The following is a 9666-nucleotide window of genomic DNA, read 5'->3' as shown; positions in this document are numbered from 1 at the left end:
TGGGGGGATGGGAGGGGGGGATTGGCGATGGATGGGGAGGGGGCTATAGGGGGGTGTTGGTGTTGGTGGAGGTGCATCGAGCGGTCATCTCAGCAGTCGACCGACCCACGGCACCCGCTGGGTCTGCCCCGTGACCTCCTTGCCGGACAGCGAGAGCCTTCGACGCGCCACGTGGCCGCCTCAACGTGCACCTGGCCTGGCACAGGGCGAAGCGGTGACGGCTGCCCGTGGCGGTGGCTCGCCAAGGACTCTACAGGGAATCCTCCACTTACGAACGGAGGGCTGCGTTCGTAAGTCGGTGCGTTTGTAGGTACCAACTTTGATCCCGACTCCATTCCAAGACCACGTTGTACGACGTGGACACTAAACGCGGGCTAAGAAGGCTTTACAAGTTGTAAAATCTTCTGTAGATGCCACTGGTTCTTCACGTTCTGTAGATGTAGTTGCCACTGGTTCTTCACGTTCTGTAGATGTAGTTGCCACTGGTTCTTCAGGTTCTGCAGATGTAGATGCCACTGGTTCTTCACGTTCTGTAGATGGAGATGCCACTGGTTCTTCACGTTCTGCAGATGTAGATGACACTGGTTCTTCACGTTCTGCAGATGTAGATGCCACTGGTTCTTCACGTTCTGCAGATGTAGATGCCACTGGTTCTTCACGTTCTGTAGATGGAGATGCCACTGGTTCTTCACGTTCTGCAGATCTAGATGCCACTGGTTCTTCATGTTCTGTAGATTCAGATGCCGCTGGTTCTTCACGTTCTGCAGATGTAGATGCCACTGTTTCTTCACGTTCTGTAGCTGTGTGTGAATGAGAGAGCTGTGTGTGAAGGAGAGAGCTGTGTGTGAAGCAGAGAGCTGTGGGTGAAGGAGAGAGCTGTGGGTGAAGGAGAGAGCTGTGGGTGAAGGAGAGAGCTGTGGGTGAAGGAGAGAGCTGTGAGTGAAGGAGAGAGCTGTGGGTGAAGGAGAGAGCTGTGTGTGAAGGAGAGAGCTGTGGGTGAAGGAGAGAGCTGTGTGTGAAGGAGAGATCTGTGAGTGAAGGAGAGAGCTGTGGGTGAAGGAGAGAGCTGTGGGTGAAGGAGAGAGCTGTGTGAAGGAGAGAGCTGTGAGTGAAGGAGAGAGCTGTGTGTGAAGGAGAGGGCTGTGTGTGAAGGAGAGAGCTGTGAGTGAAGGAGAGAGCTGTGTGTGAAGGAGAGAGCTGTGGGTGAAGGAGAGAGCTGTGGGTGAAGGAGAGAGTTGTGGGTGAAGGAGAGAGTTGTGAGTGACAGAGAGAGCTGTGAGTGACAGAGAGAGCTGTGAGTGAAGGAGAGAGCTGTGAGTGAAGGAGAGAGCTGTGTGTGAAGGAGAGATCTGTGAGTGACAGAGAGAGCTGTGTGTGAAGGAGAGAGCTGTGAGTGAAGGAGAGAGCTGTGGGTGAAGGAGAGATCTGTGAGTGACAGAGAGAGCTGTGTGTGAAGGAGAGAGCTGTGAGTGAAGGAGAGAGCTGTGTGTGAAGGAGAGAGCTGTGGGTGAAGGAGAGAGCTGTGGGTGAAGGAGAGAGTTGTGGGTGAAGGAGAGCGTTGTGAGTGACAGAGAGAGCTGTGAGTGACAGAGAGAGCTGTGAGTGAAGGAGAGAGCTGTGAGTGAAGGAGAGAGCTGTGTGTGAAGGAGAGATCTGTGAGTGACAGAGAGAGCTGTGTGTGAAGGAGAGAGCTGTGAGTGAAGGAGAGAGCTGTGGGTGAAGGAGAGATCTGTGAGTGACAGAGAGAGCTGTGTGTGAAGGAGAGAGCTGTGAGTGAAGGAGAGAGCTGTGTGTGAAGGAGAGAGCTGTGGGTGAAGGAGAGAGCTGTGGGTGAAGGAGAGAGTTGTGGGTGAAGGAGAGAGTTGTGAGTGACAGAGAGAGATGTGAGTGACAGAGAGAGCTGTGAGTGAAGGAGAGAGCTGTGAGTGAAGGAGAGAGCTGTGTGTGAAGGAGAGATCTGTGAGTGACAGAGAGAGCTGTGTGTGAAGGAGAGAGCTGTGAGTGAAGGAGAGAGCTGTGTGTGAAGGAGAGGGCTGTGTGTGAAGGAGAGAGCTGTGTGTGAAGGAGAGAGCTGTGAGTGAAGGAGAGAGCTGTGTGTGAAGGAGAGAGCTGTGGGTGAAGGAGAGAGCTGTGGGTGAAGGAGAGAGTTGTGGGTGAAGGAGAGAGTTGTGAGTGACAGAGAGAGCTGTGTGTGAAGGAGAGAGCTGTGAGTGAAGGAGAGGGCTGTGTGTGAAGGAGAGAGCTGTGTGTGAAGGAGAGAGCTGTGTGTGAAGGAGAGAGCTGTGGGTGAAGGAGAGAGCTGTGAGTGAAGGAGAGAGCTGTGAGTGAAGGAGAGAGCTGTGTGTGAAGGAGAGAGCTGTGAGTGAAGGAGAGAGCTGTGGGTGAAGGAGAGAGCTGTGAGTGAAGGAGAGAGCTGTGTGTGAAGGAGAGAGCTGTGGGTGAAGGAGAGAGCTGTGTGTGAAGGAGAGAGCTGTGAGTGAAGGAGAGAGCTGTGGGTGAAGGAGAGAGCTGTGTGTGAGTGAGTGTGTGTCTCAGGGGAGCGGTGGTGCAGTGGTTAGCACACTGTGTGTGTGTGTCTTGGGGGAGCGGTGGTGCAGTGGTTAGCGCACTGTGTGTGTGTCTTGGGGGAGCGGTGGTGCAGTGGTTAGCTCACTATGTGCGTGTCTTGGGGGAGTGGTGGTGCAGTGGTTAGCGCACTGTGTGTCTCTTGCGGGAGCGGTGGTGCAGTGGTTAGCGCACTGTGTGTGTGTCTTGGGGAGCGGTGGTGCAGTAGTTAGCGCACTGTGTGTGTGTCTTGAGGGAGCGGTGGTGCAGTGGTTAGCGCACTGTGTGTGTAGGGAGTGGTGGTGCAGTGGTTAGCGCACTGTGTGTAGGGAGTGGTGGTGCAGTGGTTAGCGCACTGTGTGTGTGTAGGGAGCGGTGGTGCAGTGGTTAGCGCACTGTGTGTGTAGGGAGTGGTGGTGCAGTGGTTAGCGCACTGTGTGTGGGGAGTGGTGGTGCAGTGATTAGCGCACTGTGTGTGTGAGTGGTGGTGCAGTGGTTAGCGCACTGTGTGTGTAGGGAGTGGTGGTGCAGTGGTTAGCGCACTGTGTGTGGGGAGTGGTGGTGCAGTGGTTAGCGCACTGTGTGTGTGTGGGGAGCGGTGGTGCAGTGGTTAGCGCACTGTGTGTATCTTATTGGAGCGGTGGTGCAGTGGTTAGCGCACTGTGTGTGTGTGGGGAGCGGTGGCGCTGCGGTTTTGTCAAAATCGGTGACAATTCTTTGGGCCTCCCCCTAGGGTCGACTCAGCCCTAAAATTACTACCCCGGGGAGACAAAGGCGGCGGGTGTGGTTATGACGTCACGTCCCCATCGTGCCTGTCTCGTGCGGGGATGACGTCACGGCAACGCGACTCTGTGGAACTGAATACGATTGTGACGTCATGTCCACCCACCACATCCCCACCCATGCTGGCCTCGTGTTACCGAATGATGACGTCATGTCCACCACCTCTCGTGTCCTAAACGATGACGTCATGTCCACCCCACCACCCCTCGCGCTGTCCTCATGTTGCCGAATAATGACGTCATGTCCACCCCCCCAACACCTACTCCCTCGTGTTACCGAATAATGACGTCATATCAACCCCCCCTGACCACTTCTCGTGTTCGTAAATAGTGACGTCATGTCGCCCCCCCCACTCACAAAGCCACTCCCTCGCGTTACCGAATAATGATCTCAAATCTCCCCCCACCCCACCCACACGACCCCCCTCCCCTCCCACCCACGTGGACGCGACGTGACGTCACGGGGCCGCGATATTTCATCAGAGGCGCGGCGCGAGCGATGGTGGAGGTGAGCGAGTGGCGTGGTGAAACATTCACTCGATTTGCCTCGACATTATACATTATTTTTATTATTTTTAAACCGCGTAGGCCGACGGCGCCGCCGCGAAACCTTTCGATCGGTCGGTGTGTTAGTTTTTCTGGTTGCCGGAGAGAGAGAATAAACAAAATATTGGCGATGTTTTATTTAATGCTACCACTTGTTACTACGATTTAAAGGAATAGGGGGCACGTGACCGGCGGGCGAGCGAGAGGGGCGCGGCGGGAAATTAGCGCGGGAAAAGGCGGACCGATTAGTAAAAAAATCGATTATTACTAACAAAATCGATTGATTGGGTTGCGGGAGATATATTTCTGAGGTAAATGCGACCCTTCCGCGTGCGAGGCGTGGACACCGCTCCCCCTCACGAATGAATGAGTTGACAGGGGCCGGGGTTATGGTGGTGGTGGTGGTGTGTGACGATTTTCTGAAGCGTTACCGGGACTCCTCTGTGCCTTCTCGCTCTCCCCTAGGTCGACTCGGCCTCAAATGGGTACCTTGGGTTGTAGCGCTGTGCGGTATAAACGTCATCACCACCCCCTCTGTGTGTGTGTCACAGTGCCGGTAGCCTTCATAGACACTGCTGCTGCTGCTGACAGCACTTGCCCCTACATCCTGTTAGAGGCTACCTGGGGTAGCTTTGTCTGTGTGTCACAGTGCCGGTAGCCTTCATAGACACTGCTGCTGCTGCTGCTGACAGCACTTGCCCCTACATCGTGTTAGAGGCTACCTGGGGGAGCTTTGTCTGTGTGTGTTACAGTTCCGGTAGCCTTCATGGACACTGCTGCTGCTACTACTGACAGCACTTGCCCCTACATCCTGTTAGAGGCTACCTGGGGGAGCTTTGTCTGTGTGTGTCACAGTGCCGGTAGCCTTCATAGACACTGCTGCTGCTACTGACAGCACTTGCCCCTACATCGTGTTAGAGGCTACCTGGGGGAGCTTTGTCTGTGTGTGTCACAGTGCTGGTAGCCTTCATAGACACTGCTGCTGCTACTACTGAGAGCACTTGCCCCTACATCGTGTTAGAGGCTACCTGGGGGAGCTTTGTCTGTGTGTGTCACAGTGCCGGTATCCTTCATAGACACTGCTGCTGCTACTGACAGCACTTGCCCCTACATCGTGTTAGAGGCTACCTGGGGTAGCTTTGTCTGTGTGTGTCACAGTGCCGGTATCCTTCATAGACACTGCTGCTGCTACTGACAGCACTTGCCCCTACATCGTGTTAGAAGCTACCTGGGGTAGCTTTGTCTGTGTGTGTTACAGTGCCGGTAGCCTTCATAGACACTGCTGCTGCTGCTACTGACAGCACTTGCCCCTACATCGTGTTAGAGGCTACCTGGGGTAGCTTTGTCTGTGTGTGTCACAGTGCCGGTAGCCTTCATAGACACTGCTGCTACTGACAGCACTTGCCCCTACAGCCCTGTTAGAGGCTACCTGGGGTAGCTTTGCCTTTATCTTTGGAGCTCCGGCTGATACAAGTGATCGATATCGTCTGCTGGCAGTTTGCTGTCCACGAATCGTCGCTTGTGAGGCGATATCAATAATTTGTACGTGGTGGTGTGTGTTCATTACAGCCCTGTGGGTATTAATGTTTAAATCATAAATGTTCATTTGCAGCTTTAATAATCTTATTGCGTTTAAATTTTCTCGTGTGTGTGTGTGTTTTAAACTTAAGACTTAGATGTCATTCTGCACGTCACGGATGTGTGTATAGTGATACACACAAGCACAGCAAGTGTGTGTGTGTATATATACAGTAATTGAGTATGTGTGCGTGTGTATACACAATAATTGTGTGTATATACAGTAATTGTATGTGTGTACACAGTAATTGTGTGTGTATACACAGTAATTGTGTGTGTACACAGTAATTGTGTGTATACACAATAATTGAGTGTGTATACACAATAATTGTGTGTATACACAGTAATTGTGTGTGTGTACACACAATTACTGTGTGTGTGTATACACAGTAATTGTGTGTATACACAGTAATTGTGTGTGTGTACACACAATTACTGTGTGTGTGTGTACACAGTAATTGTGTGTGTGTACACAGTAATTGTGTGTGTACACACAGTAATTGTGTGTATACACAGTAATTGAGTGTGTATACACAGTAATTGTGTGTGTACACACAGTAATTGTGTGTATACACAATAATTGAGTGTGTATACACAGTAATTGTGTGTATACACAGTAATTGTGTGTGTGTACACACAATTACTGTGTGTGTGTGTACACAGTAATTGTGTGTGTGTACACAGTAATTGTGTGTATACACAGTAATTGTGTGTGTGTACACACAATTACTGTGTGTGTGTGTACACACAGTAATTGTGTGTGTGTACACAGTAATTGTGTGTGTACACAGTAATTGTATGTGTATACACAATAATTGTGTGTGTACACAGTAATTGTGTGTGTGTGTGTACACAATAATTGTGTGTGTATACACTAATTGTGTGTATACACAGTAATTGTGTGTGTACACACAGTAATTGTGTGTGTACACACAGTAATTGTGTGTGTACACAGTAATTGTATGTGTATACACAATAATTGAGTGTGTACAGTAATTGTGTGTATACAGTAATTGTGTGTACACACAGTAATTGTGTGTGTATACAGTAATTGTACGTGTATACACAGTAATTGTGTGTGTGTATACACAGTAATTGTGTGTATACACAGTAATTATATGTGTATACACTAATTGTGTGTGTATACACAGTAATTGTGTGTATACACAGTAATTATGTGTGTGTACACACAGTAATTGTGTGTATACACAATAATTGAGTGTGTGTATACACAGTAATTGTGTGTGTACACACAGTAATTGTGTGTGTACACACAGTAATTATGTGTGTATACACAGTAATTATGTGTGTGTATACACAATTATTGAGTGTGTGTATACACAGTAATTGTGTGTGTATACACAGTAATTGTGTGTACACACAGTAATTATGTGTGTATACACAGTAATTGTGTGTGTACACACAGTAATTGTGTGTATACACAGTAATTGTGTGTGTATACACAGTAATTATGTGTGTGTGTATACACAGTAATTATGTGTGTGTGTATACACAGTAATTATGTGTGTGTGTACACACAGTAATTGTGTGTGTACACACAGTAATTGTGTGTATACACAGTAATTGTGTGTATACACAGTATTTGTGTGTGTACACTAATTGTGTGTGTATACACAGTAATTGAGTGTGTGTGTGTATACACAGTAATTGAGTGTATGTGTATACACTTTGTTTGTGTACAGTATGTGTGTGTATACACAGAATTGTGTATACACACAATTACTGTGTATATACACAAACTGTATATACAGTAATTGTGTGTATGTGTATATATACGCAGTTGTGTATACACAAATGGTATGTGTATATATACACACAACTGTGTATATATACACAGTTGTGTGTATACGCAAATGTATGTGTATACACACAAATTGTGTATATACACAGTATTTGTGTATACACCGTAATTGTATACACAGTTATTGTGTATACATACACATAACTGGTGTATACACACATATGAAGTGTATACACATATACAGTGTATATACACATAACACGTGTACATAAATTATGTATATACGCACATAAATTATGCATACACGTACAACAGTATATACACAGTAATTGTGTACACACGCACAAATAGTGTATGTGTACACACATAAATTGTATATACACAGAGAGAATTGTGTACATACATACAGTAATGGTACTTAAACAAAAAAAGTAAGTTTATAAGGAGCTAAATCCGTGTGGGTGGTAAGACCTCTGGGACCAGTAGCTGGCCGTGTATGATTTTCAAGTTTCATTTATTAGCTAATACGAGTAGCAGTACTCTACATATTCTTGGTTCTTTCGGTAAAGTCACGTTGAAGGGAAACAATAAAATAATAAACTACATATGAAACAATAAAATTCTCACGACGTTTCGACTGCAACACAAGCTGTCATCATCAGGTGTAAAAACCAACGGCAAGAACATTTGAAAGAAGTGAACACAAAGCAGACCTTAAACACGGTAGGACCAACACCTCGGCCGTGGCAGATCGCTGTTATAATTCAGTGGGCTCACATGACATTGACGTCTCCAAGACAGAGGTTATTTGCAAGCCATCTGGCTACCATGAGAGATTCGTTCATGAGGCTATCCACATATACAAACACAAGAGACAATTTCAACCGAGAAGATGGATTCTGGCTTGGCAATCATTGGAAGGATTTGATAAACCATTTCCGGTCTTAATTGATTGTTCACGCTTACGGTGGCTTTCAGACAGCATACATTATTTTTTCGTCTCCCCCTTCCTCTTTTCCGAACATAGATGGACTCGTCCATCTAAACAAATTGTCAAATCGCTATCCGTGGCGCTAACGTTTGAAAATAAATAAATAAATACAAACCGGCACTTCTTTCAAATGTTCTTGTCGTTGGTCTGATGATTAAGTAAAACTAGCAAGCATGTAACATAGCATCATCCATGATTCATTTAAACTTTCTTTCGTGACATTTAGACTTTTAGACGGAGTGCTTTAGATTCCTTTTCTCTCTGTGGGGGGGAGCCTGTTGAATCCTGCTCGTGTTATTTGTCTTTTACCGCATTTTTGCCTGCTTTGGTGGTCGTACGAGCAAATGTGACTGGTTGTTGTGAGTTTAATCTCGTTTCTTTGGTGATGACATTGATTTGGGCTACGCAGTGCCCATTTGTGACGCAGCATCCTCTAACGTCACGCAATAATGGTGCATGCTTGATGGTTTCGGTCGCCATGTATTCACGTCTCTGAAAATGAGTGGATCCTAACCCTCAAAGGTGTTGAACCCCGTGCTAAAATCACTTCATGACGCTCGATAACGGTTACTGTCACTGGGAACAAGGGGTGGTTATGTCGACTGACAACAGCCTATCGAACTATACTCTTCGGTTATTTCGGTAAAGTCACCGTGGGCGGAGAAAAATAATTTTGGATCTTTCGATGAAATGACCGTAGGCGGAAAAAAATAATTTCGCTACTTTTGGTAAAGTCACCGGGGGCGGAAAAAAATAATTTCGTTTTTTTTCTGGGAAAGTCACCGGAGGCGTAAAAAAGAATTTCGGTAAAGTCACCGTAGGCACGTGACTTTGCCGTATGGATTCCTGCAGTCACGGAAACGTCAAATCAAGATTGAGCTGCTATATCAAACCTTGGTATCGTGGCGCGGTTTTTCGAAGGCGGTTTAATTGCGGGAGGACGGCACTCAAGGCCCAGGTGTAAGATAGGGCTACACAGCGAAACCTTGGGTTGCGGGTAACTTGGCCTGCGAGTGTTTTGCGGGTCGAGGTAGAATTTGTAACAAGTATGAATTTGACGGAACGAGCGAGGGAGGGCCTTGGCAATACGAGTAGTGGTAGTACGTGCAGACGCTCTGTGCTGCCGAGCGTCACGTGATCACAAACCGATGTACGGGTGCTTTGACGTGCGAGTGCTTTGGATTTACAAGCACGTTTCCGGAACGAATTTAAATGCTCGAAAATCCCGAGGTTTTACTGCACTGTCGTCTAGTTTTTACTTGGGTTAGCGAGCTGGCCCTTCCGATCACGCCACACGGAACGGCCAGGCCAGCCAGAAGGCTCCGGGGCGTGTCAAAGAACACGCCCACCGTGGCAATCTCGAGATCCGATTGGTTTAAAGAGAATGACGATCGGCAACGTCGTTCCCATTTGCATCAACGGCCGAGGGGATTCACTCGATTCTAGATTTGAAGCTTTCGTGA

This window comes from Petromyzon marinus (assembly GCF_048934315.1).
Source record: "Petromyzon marinus isolate PM22_M1 ecotype Great Lakes invasive population chromosome 76 unlocalized genomic scaffold, UKy_Petmar_22M1.pri1.0 chr76_unloc.2, whole genome shotgun sequence".
In the NCBI taxonomy this organism is placed as follows: Eukaryota; Metazoa; Chordata; class Hyperoartia; order Petromyzontiformes; family Petromyzontidae; genus Petromyzon; species Petromyzon marinus.
The sequence above is the reverse complement of the archived record's forward strand: the minus strand, read 5'-3'. Positions refer to the sequence as shown.